The 13299-nt window shown below is 46.4% G+C and overlaps 1 long non-coding RNA gene across 1 annotated transcript in view; it reads right to left on the bottom strand.

The window, feature by feature from the left end:
• The window catches only part of LOC147097289 (uncharacterized), an 88599-nt gene that overhangs the window by 63329 nt on the left and 11971 nt on the right, over positions 1–13299 (bottom strand). Inside the window, exon 2 of the long non-coding RNA XR_015074350.1 lies at positions 13002–13054. This is a non-coding gene — a long non-coding RNA (uncharacterized LOC147097289). The remainder of the gene's footprint in view (positions 1–13001; positions 13055–13299) is intronic.

Below are 13299 nucleotides of genomic sequence, written 5' to 3'. Positions count from 1 at the left end.
ACCGTGAGCCTCAATGGGGTTCACCGGCTCCCACGTCTCGCAACAATAACACATCACCTGCTGCATTCTATGTAATTAATTAAATTTGTTATTGTTAGTTATGGACACCCTCTGCCCGATTTTAGATGCTAGTATCCCCTTTAATTAATTGGATTTAAATTAAATCAATCCCTCTAGTTACACCAGTTAAATGGTTTACCAACAGTCACTCTGCACCAGAAAGGCCTTGGTACACCACAGCAACCTTAAAAACTATAAACCACAGACTTAAAGTTTTAAAACGAGAGAAATACTCCAACCAATCACCTACCTGTTTTGTGGTGACGTCACACCTTGAATACTTTTTACCATTCTCCTTGCCTGAGATTGGAGATTGGTGAGGCCTACCTGAGCCTTTGGGGCCTCTTGTAGTCGCTCTGCCGCGCTGCTCTGCCTCCACCCGCTGCCGATGCCGCACTGAGGCCTACCTGAGCCTCTGGGGCCTCTTGTAGTCGCTCTGCCGCGCTGCTCCGCCTCCACCCGCTGCCGATGCCGCACTGAGGCCTACCTGAGCCTCTGGGGCCTCTTGTAGTTGCTCTGCCGCGCTGCTCCGCCTCCACCCGCTGCCGATGCCGCACTGAGGCCTACCTGAGCCTCTGGGGCCTCTTGTAGTCGCTCTGCCGTGCTGCTCCGCCTCCACCCGCTGCCGATGCCGCACTCCATTTACCCGCCATTGTTCCATTTCCCTTGGCACCCTTACCCAATAAAAATCTATTGATACTCGATGGAATACAAGCCTAATCTATGCAACCTGTCCTCATAATTTAACCTTTTATGCTCCGGTATCATGCTGTCGAATCTGCGCTGTACCCATTTCGAGGCCAATATATTTTTCCTGAGGTTCAGTGCCCAAAACTAAATGCAGTATTCCAGATGGGGTCTGTTCAACACTCTGTACAACTGAAGCATCACTTCCTTACTTTTGTATTCCAGCCCCCTCGAGATAAAGGCCAAAATTCCATTAGCCTTGTTGATTACTCTTTGCACCTGTGCACTAGCTTTTAGTAATCTGTGTATGGACACCCAAATCCCTTTGCTCCTCCACAGTTCCTCATCTCTCACTATTAAGAAATTATTCTGATTTGTCTTTCTTGGAGCCAAAGTGGATGGCTTCACATTTTCCCACGTTGAACTCCATCTGCCATAGTTTTTCCCGCTCACTTAATCTGTCCATCCCTTTATAACTTCCTACTCCCATCTGCACAACTTACTCCTAATTTAGCGTTTCTTCATATCCTGCCTAGCTATGGGTTTGCATGCGTTTTCTCTTACTTTCTTTCATTAAAGAACTAAAGGAAGTGAGAGGCAGCAATGGAAGGGGTGATATCCCAGCATGCTTAGCTATAATGAAAACCCTCGATTAACTCTATTAAAAAGAAATGTCAGAATTACTGATAGTCAGAACAGCTGGGACATTGTATTCCCGGGGTCTGGCCTCCCACTGAGTGCAGGAGAGTTGGTCGCCCCACGTATAATAATCAGCAAAGCAATAATGTCCAACACAAGCACAGTGCTGCTGTTCCTTGTTTGTATGAATTTCCACCCCAATTATTCTTCACCCGGATATACAGCTCCTCAAGTACCATCAGCCCTCTGGCACTTCACTGGAATGGGCCTACTTAATTGCAGCCCGTGATGCCCACTCAGAATATTTCACCCAACATGCAAGCCCTGGCAGGTCGTTGTCAGCACGTAATTCAACCGTGGGAACCCTGTTCTTGCCGAAGGCTGCTTTCCAGCAGGGGCCAGCAGTGAGGAGTGGAAACCCCGGCCAGTCTCCTACATAGAAACATAGAAACTAGGAGCAGGAGTAGGCCATTCAGCCCTTCGAGCCTGCTCCGCCATTCAACGAGATCATGGCTGATCATCCAAACCCTAGCACCCGGTCCCTACACCGACAGCCATCCCACCCAAGCCCTATCCCCGTAACCCCGTAACCCCACATATTTAATCCCCCCTAACACTAAGGGCCAATTTTTATCATGGCCAATCAACCTAACCCGCACATCTTTGGACTGTGGGAGGAAACCGGAGCACCCGGAGGAAACCCACGCAAACACGGGGAGAATGTGCAAACTCCACACAGACAGTCACCCGAGGCCGGATTTGAACCCGGGTCCCTGACGCTGTGAGGCAACAGTGCTAACCACTATGCCACCGTGCTGCTCCTCTCTCTAACCAAAGGGTACTGAGGCCAGTGGCAGCAACTTGCTGCTGCCTATGTGAGCCTAGACTTCCTCATGCTGTATAACTCAATAGGAAAGGAAGACTTGCATTTATATAGCACCTTTCACAACCTCAGGACGTCCCAAAGTGCTTTACAGCCAGTTAAGTACTTTTGAAGTGTAATCACTGCTGTAATGTAGGAAACGCGGCAGCCAATTTATGCACAGCATGGTCCCAAAAACAGCAATGAGATAATCTGTTTTAATGATGTTGGTTGAGGGATGAATATTGGCCAGGACGAACTCCCCTGCTCTTCTTATAAATAGCGCCATGGGATCTTTTACATCCACCTAAGAGGGCATACAGAGCCTCGGTTTAATGTCTCATCCGAAAGACAGCATTATCCATCAGTGCAGCATGCCCCTCAGTACCGCACTGGTGTATCAGCCTAGATTTTGTGCTTAATTCTTATGGAGTGGGACTTGAACCCACCACCTTCTGACCCAGAAGTGAGCGTGCTACCCACCGAGCCACAGCTGACACCGAAATGTTGTTTGGCTGAGCTATCGGGGAGCCATTTTCTCCCAGTTTTTTCTCAGTGTAGTAACATAACTCCTTTCCAGGCTTGAGGGCTGGACACTCTATGTTGCTGACTAATTCATGAGTGCAGCTAATTGAGATTTCATGAACTGCCATTAGGATGAAAGTAGGAGATAGCTATTCAGACAGTGTGGCCTGATTCCACTCCGCTTTCCTTCCACAGTCTGGCTACAGACAGAAAACGGATGGGTTTGAGTGACGGGGCAGCAGTGCAGCTCCATCCTCCATCCATCTGACCGGGACCCAAGTGCCCAACTGCTGGCCTGCAGTGGGTTTCTGGGCCCCGCACCTCAGGAAGGATTTATTGGCCTTGGAGGGGGTGAGGTGCAGATTCACCAGAATGATACTGGGGCTTAAAAGGGTTAAATTATGAGGGCATGTTGCATAGACTAGGCTTGTATTCCCTTGAATATAAAAGATTAAGGAGTGATCTAATTGAAGTGTTTAAGATGATTAAAAGAGTTGATAGGGTAGATAGAGAGAAACTGTCTCCTCTGCTGCAGGAGTCTAGAACAAGGGAGCATAACCTTAAAATTAGAGTTAGGCCATTCAGGGGTGATATCAGGATGCACCTCTTCACACAAAGGAAATCTGGAACTCTCCCAAAAAACTGCTGAGGCTGGAGGGCAATTGAAAATTTCCTAACAGATTGATAGATTTTTGATAGGCAAGAGTGTTTAGTGTTATGGAACCAAGGCGAGTCGATGGAGTTAAGATACAGGCAGCCATGATTTAACTGAATGGTGGAACAGGCTTGAGGGTCTGAATGGCCTACTCCTGTTTCAAGTGTGAAAGTTGAATAAGAAGAATAAATAACATAAACCACTCACTGACCTCGGCATTCGCATACTTTCCCAGCTATTTTGAAGATTTGGGAAGAGTTGGCTGTTTGTTGAAAAGCCCCTCCCTTCATTGCTCAACAGTCACAAGTGGAAAAGAGTCAAAAATGTTCCATTTTGTTACCAGAGGAAATTAATTGCACTGGGAAGGGACTTGGCACTTGTCCTTGTGAAAAACGGCATTCTACCAAATATACAGGCCCTTTCTGTGGGAACCGAAGAAGAAGCCAGTCAAGCTGACCAATCCTTCTCCCAGCTCCAACCCTCACTCCAGACTGAAGGCTCAAGAATCTTTTTTTAAACAAAATCAGCTGTATTTGCAAACATTTTTTATGACCATGAGTCAGTAATCCATAGGTTATAAGTGATTCTAAAAGCACTTCAATATTGGCAGATAGTCTTTAAACGTAATGGTTTCCAGAAATGTTTGTGACATTGATTTGTCTGCTCACTGAACTGGCAGACAGAGGATAGCTTGTCCCATCATCTGTGTCACTCCATCATTTTATTTGCATAAAAACAAAAGTTCTGGGTGTTTATGTTGAGCTGGACTCAGGCAGCAGAATATTCAGCAGGTGGCGCAAGAAGGGGACAATTGGAATGTTTCGCACAGGGAGCAGTGCAGGTCAATGACCTTTCATTATTGCTTACACAAGAGTGGCTGAAATGTTAAGTGGGGTCATGTTCAGAACAAATGCTGGAGACCCTCGCCCACTGCCAGTGCCTATCAGAAAATCATAGTGCCCAATCCGTAAATGTTTGTCCTGGCTGGGGAGTCCAGAACTAGGGGTCACAGTCTCAGAATAATGGTCGGCCATTTAGGACTGAGGTGAGGAGAAATGTCTTCACTCAAAGGGTTGTGAATCTTTGGAATTCTCTACCCAGAGGGCTGTGGATGCTCAGTCGTTGAGATTTTCAAGACAGAGTTCGATAGATTTTTGGACACTAAGGGAATCAAGGGATATAGGGATAGTGCAGGAAGGTGGAGTTGTGTCTGTACCTGTGCCGTTATACATAAACACAATTAGTGCTCAGAACCCCGAGATTGCAAACATGCTGCTTCTTTATTCAAAAGGAAAGCTCTGGAGAAAAGTACAGAACAAAAGAGAACAAACCCAACCATTCATCTGCTGTGACAGCGCCACCGCAGGTGGGAGGAGAACACATAATACATAACATATTCCTCCCCTCTTAAATGAAATGTCCACATTATTCCTCAACAGGTAAGTTACTTTCAATGCACTCAACTAACCAAGGGTAGAGGTAGACTGCCTCAAACCCTGACTTTACCCTGGGGTTTATTCTGCCCCAGTCTTGTGGGTAAGTCGCTAAGCCTACAGATCCAAGCGTCTTGGAGGCCGCCGCTCTCTAGGATACTGGCGGCCATCGCTGGCTTCCACAGCAGTAGGCATTGACACAGGCTTGGATGGAGAAGGTGCCTGTGTCAGTCGAAAGTCAGGAGTTTGCACAGGTGGAACAGTCTCTTTGACTTCCTGTGTTGGAGAAGAGCACTGTGGCGAAGGATGCTGGTTTGCGGTATCATCCGGAAACATTTAAGGCCAACCAGCCATTGGAGCCTCTGTGGCTGTCTCTGCTCCTAGCAACAGTTGATCAGTGTGTCTTTTCCAGATGACGTCCTCAGCAGTCTCAACCATGTAAGACACAGGGCCCATCTGCGCGATCACCGTAGCAGGAACCCATTTCGGTCCAGTGTTGTAGTTTCGAGCTAGGACGTGCTCTCCAGGATGAAACCGTCTCTCCTTGGCTCTTTTCTCTCTTCTTTCAATTTGAGCTTGTTGTTGACGTTGGACAACCTGCTCTGCCCTTGGAGGTTTGAGTAAGTCAAAACTTGTCCGCAACTACCTCATCATCATGAGCGAAGTGGGGAATGTTTTGGTTATGGCATGCGGCTCGTTCCTGTAGGACAACAGGAAGCTGTTCAGACGTTGGTGGATTGAGCCCTGACCTTGCGATGCCTTCAAGGCGTGCTTCAAAGTTTGCATGAACCTTTCTGCCTGGCCGTTAGTAGAGGGATGGTAGGGCGCAGACCTGATGTGTTGGACACCATTCACTTGCAGGAAGGTTGCAAACTCCTGTGACACAAATTGTGGACCGTTGTCACTTACGAGTTGTTCCGGTAAGCCATAACGGCTGAACATCTCACCAAGTTTCTCAATTGTTTTCTCTGCCGTGGTAGACCTCATCACAGCGACCTCCGGCCACTTGCTACGAGCGTCCACAACCGCCATAAACATCTTCTCTTCGAAAGGACCGGCGAAGTCCACATGTACGTGCTGCCACACTTCTTCAGGCCAATCCCAGGGGTGTAGGGTTTCCAGCTGTGGAACATTCTGGACCCTTTGACACGGGGAACATGTTTTGACTTTCTCCTCAATATTTCCATCGAGACCTGGCCACCAGAAGTAGCTTCTTGCCATTTCCTTCATCCGAACCATCCCACTGTGGCCTGTATGAAGTTGTTGCAGTACAGGTTCCCTCAGAGGTGGCGGAATGATGACACGGCGTCCCCAGAGAAGACAACCTGCCTGGACGGAGAGCTCATTTCTTTTTGAAACGTAAGGTTTCAAACTAGGAGAATCTCCTGTAGCTCTCCCTCGAATGACATCGTCCATTACCTCAGACAGGACTGGAGCGTTGCGGGTGTGCCTTCGCGTCTGAGCTGCAGTGACAGGTGCTCCCTCCACTTGTCTGAAGTAGAAGATGTCTATCTGACGAGGCTCTGGGGGAGTACAGGCAAGGGCAGCCTCGAGAGACCGTCTGCATTGCCGTGCAAGTCTGATTTGCGATATTTGATGTCGTATGTGTGTCCTGACAACAGTAAAGCCCACCTTTGCATCCTGCTTGCAGCAAGAGACGAAATTCCGGTGTGGGGCCCGAAGATTGAAGTCAATGGACGGTGGTCCGTCAGGAGTGTGATCCTTCTCCCAAACAGGTACTGATGAAATTTTCGAATTCCAAAAACAATTCCCAAGGCCTCGTGCTCAATCTGTGCATAGTTACTCTCGGCCTTTTTCAAGGTGCATGATGCGAAGGCGATAGGTTTCTCTTCACCAGAAGGCATGATGTGGGATATGACTGCTCCCACACCATATGGTGATGCATCACATGCTAGCTGCATGGGTAGCTTTGGGTTGAAGTGTGTCAGGACCTCCGACTTCAGCAATGCTTTCTTTGCTTAGGCGAAAGCTTCGTTGCACAGTTCAGTCCATTTCCATGTTTTGCCTTGACATAGCAGCTGATGTAACGGCTTCAGCAATGTTGCTAAGTCTGGAATAAACTTTCCATAGTAGTTAAATAGCCCCAGGAATGAACGTAACTGGCTCACATTCTGGGGTGCTGGGGCCTCCACGATCGCCTTGACCTTTGACGGCGCCTTGTGCAGGCCGGTAGCGTCAATCACGTGCCCCAGGTACTCAACTGAAGACTGAAAGAATTCACATTTGTCCTTACGAACTCTGAGTCCGTACTTTTTCAGTCGCTGTAGTGTCGCATCCAAGTTCAGAAGATGATCCTCCTCATTTGTCCCAGTGACAAGGATGTCGTCCAGGTAGCACTGGACTCCTGGCAGTCCACTCAAAATCTGATCCATTGCCCTTTGGAATAGAGCAGGGGCCGACGTAATTCCAAACGGAAGGTGGCAGTACCTGTATAGCCCCTTGTGTGTCACAATTGTCAGCAGCTCCTTTGATTTGTCATCGACATGCATTTGTAGATAAGCCTGGCCTAAGTCGATTTTGCTGAACTTTTGCCCTCCGGCCAGGCCCGTAAAGAGATCACCAATGAGGGGAAGAGGGTACTGTTCCGCAGACAGCACCGGGTTAATAGTCACTTTAAAAACCCCGCAGATTCGAATAGATCCATCCTTTTTCAGGACAGGAACAATGGGTGTGGCCCATTTGCTCATGCTCACAGGCTCCAGGACTTCATTCTTGACTAAGGCCTCCAAGATAGCCTCAACTTTTGGCCTAATTGCATAGGGTACAGGTCGGGCTTTGTGAAACTTCGGCTTGCTGTCAGGTTTAATGTTCAGTCTCACACTGATCTTTTTCATGCTCCCAAGTTCACCATTGAAGAATTCTGCATGTTTGTTTAAAACTGCAGTCAGACCTGACTCCCCTTTTGACATCATGCGGACTGCAGGCCAGTCCAGTGTGATTTTCTCTAGCCACGCACGTCCCAGTAGCAATGGGTAATTTCCCTTTACCACATATAGTGGCAGTTTTGCAGTCTGTCCATTCAATTTAACTGTCACCTCAATGCCGCCTCTCATGGCCACAGGTTCGCCGGTATACGTCTTTAGCACAATGTTTGTTGGCTGAAGGGTAAGGTGCTTTAGCATTTTGTTGTAGACAGTGTCTGAAACAAGGGACACAGCCGCGCCTGTGTCCACCTCCATCCGCACTGATTGTCCCTCCACCAGTGGTGACACCCAGTAGCCATTTGGACCACCTGCAACCGTCAGTATGTGCACCTCTTCCTCCTCAGAGGTGTCGCTCCCCTCTGTTTTGCTTGTTCCATCATGCTGCACTGAATGAACACTCTTTTTCCTCTCTTGTCCAAATACAGACATTTTGTTTTCATGCTTCCCAGCTCTGTTCTTTTTTTACCTCTACAGGCACGTTCAATGTGACCCTTTTTGCCACAGTTTCGGCATTCCAGCTCCGTACACCAGCAGTCATTAGCGTGATGGCCCGTTTTTCCACAACGGTAACATGTGCCGTTCCGCGCACCTTTAGGCTCAGACGACACCTTGTGAACTCTCCCTGTTGAACTTCCGCCATCTCCATGGAGACACTAACTTCAATGGCCTTTTCAAGAGTAAGGTTGTCCTCAGTAAGAAGGTGCTTCTGTGTGGCTGCACTTTGCAGACCACGCACAAGTCTGTCTCTAATGGTGTCATTCAGCACCTCCTTGAACTTGCAGTGTTCTGACAACCTTTTCAAAGCAGCAATAAACATAGTCACTGTTTCCCCCTCCTCTTGATTCCGTTTGTGAAATCTAAATCTCTCAGCAATAACCAGAGGTATCGGTGAAAAATGTGCTCCAAGAATTTCCACTAGTTGTTTATATGTTTTAGTTCCTGGCTTAACTGGCTGTACATGGCTGCGCAGTAAATTGAATGTCTTTGCTCCCATTATACTCAAAAAGGTAGGCACGACCTTATTGTTTGCCACCGCATTCGCCAAAACAAAATAGTCAAAACGTTCCGTATAAGCGCTCCATTGCTCAACATTTTCATCAAAATCACCGATGTTTCCGAATATAGCAGCCATCTCACGTTTCAAATTTTAATTTCTGTTTACTCACTGCACCCGTAACGTTAATGTAATGCTGCAATCTCTGTTCCGAGTGTTTTGCAGTCGAAAACAAGAAAGTTCCCACAACGCAGATTCATCCCATCCTCGTCGCCACTTTGTTGTGTCTGTACCTGTGCCGTTATACCTAAACACAATTAGTGCTCAGAACCCCGAGATTGCAAACATGCTGCTTCTTTATTCAAAAGGAAAGTTCTGGAGAAAAGTACAGAACAAAAGAGAACAAACCCAACCATTCATCTGCTGTGACAGCGCCACCGCAGGTGGGAGGAGAACACATAATACATAACATATTGAGGAGAAAGCCAAAACATGTTCCCCGTGTCAAAGGGTCCGGATTGTTCCACAGCTGGCAACCCTACACCCCTGGGATTGGCCTGAAGAAGTGTGGCAGCGCCACCGCAGGTGGGAGGAGAATACATAATACATAACAGAGTTGAGGTCGAAGATCAGCCATGATCTTATTGAATGGGCTCAAAGGGCCGAATGGACTACTCTTGCTCCTATTGCTTATGTTCTTATGTTCTTAACTCCATTTACCCGCCTTAGCGCCATATACCTTGATACCCTTACCCAAGAAAATTCTATTGATCTCAGTCTTGAAAATTCCAATTGCCCCCCCAGCATCCACAGCCTTTTGAGGGAGAGAATTCCAGATTTCCACCACCCTTTGTATAAAAAAGTGCTTCCTGATTTCCCTCCTGAACAGCCTAGCTTTAATAACAAGATTATGCCCCCTTGTTCTTGATTCCCCAACCAGAGGAAATAGTTTCTCCGTATCTACCGTATTGAATCCTTTTAACATTTTGAACTCTCAATCAGATCACCCCTCAATCTCCTACAAGAATCACCTCAAAATACCTCAGTGTGTCTCTTGTGAGAAATCCACCACCAAACAAAAAACATTGATTGTGAACTTTTCATGAAGACTGTGCAGCTTAAAATATCTATGTGAGCTCCAAGCCAAAACATTAATAATGGCCGATAGCAGCCTGTGTGATTAAGCTCGTTGGCAGATGTTTATTCATTTTTATGTTATTTACTCTATTTTTTAATTTAAGTAATAGCCTTGCTGTTTTATTTACTATTCCCGGTGTGGAGCAGACGTTCTGCGTGGGTGAGACAGTGCCACGTGCCAAAGGCTGTTGGAACTGAAGCTGATGTTGGAGCTGAAGATTCAGGGCCTTTCAGGGTAAATGTTACGAGACCCTGCAGACTGGGCCAAGCGAGGTCTGCAGGCCGAGCCGCGAGAGGCCTTGTGAACTTTACCCTTTAATCTTAGCTCACCAAGATTATGGAACGATCTAGAATTCCTCCCTTTTTTTTAATCATCCCAACCCAATGGCCCCATTCACCCTGTTCACGCAGTGCATTTTAAAGCAGATCTAATGATGGCTGAGCTCGCGGCATAAAGCACGGTGACTTTCCTTGTCTGCACCTGCTCCAGTTCAGCCACAGCTGGAAGCGCTATATCAGAAGCTGCTGCGCGAACGGGAGTCGAGAAAGCTGTTCATTCACTCCAAACGTGGACCAATGGCAACCTGATCTCCCAGCATGCATTGCCATGCCCCTGTGTTTGTCAGCCTGATTTGTAACCAACACAGAATACAAAGGTGCCATTCAGACCCTTGAGACTGTTCCACCATTCATGTAGATCATGGCTGTTCTGTATCTTAACTCCATTTACCTGCCTTGGTTCCGTAACCCTTAACACCCTTGCCTAACAAAAATCTATCAATCTCAGTTTTAAACTTTTCAATTGACCGCCAGCCTCAACAGCTTTTTGGGAGAGTGTTCCAGATTTCCACGACCCTTTGTGTGAAGAAGTGCTTCCTGACATCACCCCTGAACGGCCTGGCTCTAATTTTAAGGTCATACCCCCTTGTTCTTGGTTCCCAACCAGAGGAAATAGTTTGTCTCTATCTACCCTATCAACTCCTCTAATTATCTTAGATCACCCTGTAATCTTCTATACTCAAGGGAATACAAGCCTAGTCTATGCCACCTGTTTTAACCCTTTATTCTGATTCAATACATTTAGAGGCATTAAAATTCAATTTGAACAGCTTCTAATTATTTTAGTGTTTACTACTCATGTCACTACAATGGTGTGTGTTGTGCGTGTTAGGTGTGGGCTCATACCCATGACTCTCTGTGGTCTGATTTTCCAGTGTTCCAGTCTATTCCTAGTTGCGCCCGTGCCTGGGTAACAAATCCAATAAAAAAAGGATTAACTTGCTTTTCTGAAGCATCTTTCACAAACTCAGGACACCCCAAAGTGCTTTGCAACCAATGAGTTACTTTTTGACATGTGGTTATTGTTATGTAGGCAGCCAGTTTGCTCACTGCAATGGCGACAACACACACTCAGTGCACTGGGTTTAACGAACCTCATTCACAAGTGGATCACCTTTATGCAACAGGAAGCCATGTTTTACCTTGTGCCCTTATTTTAACTTTAGGAACAAACTTCCTTTTAGCATAAGGGTGATTTTGAAAGGATTCCATTTTCCTTCTGTGTAGCTATTGTTCCCGTCTAATAGGGATATGGGATAGTGCGGGAAGGTGGAGCTGAGGTAGAAGATCAGCCATGATCTTGTTGAATAGCGGAGCAGGCTCGAAGGACCAAATGGCCGACTCCTGCTCCTATTTCTTATGTTTTTATATAATAGGATTGCTCGATCACTCTGGTTCAAGTCATGTGCTGCCTTTGTAAATCTAGCCTTCTAGAGATTGGGTCGATTAGGCTTATATTCGCTAGAGTTTAGAAGAATGAGAGGGGATCTCATTGAAACTTATAAAATTCTAACAGGACTAGACAGACTAGATGCAGGAAGGATGTTCCCGATGGCGGGGGAGTCCAGAACCAGGGGTCACAGTCTAAGGATAAGGGGTTAGCCATTTAGGACTGAGATGAGGAGGAATTTCTTCACCCAGAGAGTGGTGAACCTGTGGAACTCTCTACCACACAAGGCAGTTGAGGCCAACTTATTAAATATATTCAAGAAGGAGTTAGATATATTTCTTAAGGCTAAAGGGATCAAGGGATATGGGGAGAAGGCAGGGACAGGGTACTGAATTTGGATGATCAGCCATGATCTCATTAAATGGCGGAACAGGCTCGAGGGGCCGAATGGCCTACTCCTGCTCCTATCTTCTATGTTTCTATGTTAAAATCTGGTACCAGCATTAAACTTTCTGCAGCTTTCGTTTGGCTGATCAAGTTAAATTTAATAACCTGATAGTGACTGTCGCCCAGAAGTTTCCCCATCTGGAGGTCTGATAATGCATCAAGGTCACTACTAAAAACCAGGTCCAGTATTTGTTTACCCCTAGTTTCTGCACTAACATGCAGGGAAACAATCATTTTTAAGACCTACAAATCTATCAGCTGTCCTGCCCTCAATATAAATGGATCACCATCTAGTCAAAGTCCCCCGTTACACAGACGTTTTCCAATTCAGTTGTCTGCCTTGTTGTCGGCTCTCTCTCCTCTTGAGGGGGCAGTGGTAATGGTATTTGTCCTGGTAACATTGGGCTTCTGCCCAGTGCCGTTCTGTTGACCTAACTTCAAACTAGTCCCAATTCGGTTGCCCTTGTCATTTCTGCCCAGAGTGCCTCATCATGATGGGACCCTCGATCGGAAGCCTGTAATAGATGCCGATCATCAATTTGGGGCAAATAGCTTGTTTCACTTGAACCCAAATAGTTTCCGTTGTAGTCTGTGAACATAAATCATCTCTCTCCAGAAGAGTTAGGTTCTCATTAATAAATATAACTGTAGTAGATTAACAAGTATCCGCCTCCTCCTTTTTGCCCCACTCAGTCCTGTTGGAATTTCTTATAAACTGTTATTTGGATTTCTGGCCAGACTGTATAGAGACAGTCATTGCTGTAAAAGTGTCACCTTGTTAATCAATTCGGACTCTCACACACTGTATTATCCTGATATAATAATGAAACATCATGATAGTAATCTGAAAAAATAATAAATAAATACACTTTATATTAAAATGATTACCGCATGTGGGGCCTTTCAGTGAGTCATCACACTGGCCATTTCAGCTCTGCAACCTGAAAGAAAGAAGGAAGTTGCATTTATCATAGATCAAGTCAAAGAATTTACAGCACAGAAGGAAGCCCTTCAGCCCAATGTGCCTGTGCCGGCTCTTTGAAAGAGCTATCCAATTAGTCCCACTACCCCGTTCTTTCCCCATAGCCCTACAAATTTTTCCTTTTCAAGTGTACATCTTTTACATTCAACTGCGAGGGCAGAAGGGGCTTTGGTTTAATCTCTCATCTAAAAAGACAGCAGCCCA

The sequence above is a fragment of the Somniosus microcephalus genome, chromosome 32 (assembly GCF_052327205.1).
Source record: "Somniosus microcephalus isolate GS21.2 chromosome 32, FLI_Smic_1.0, whole genome shotgun sequence".
Classification (NCBI taxonomy): Eukaryota; Metazoa; Chordata; class Chondrichthyes; order Squaliformes; family Somniosidae; genus Somniosus; species Somniosus microcephalus.
The sequence above is the reverse complement of the archived record's forward strand: the minus strand, read 5'-3'. Positions and strand labels throughout refer to the sequence as shown.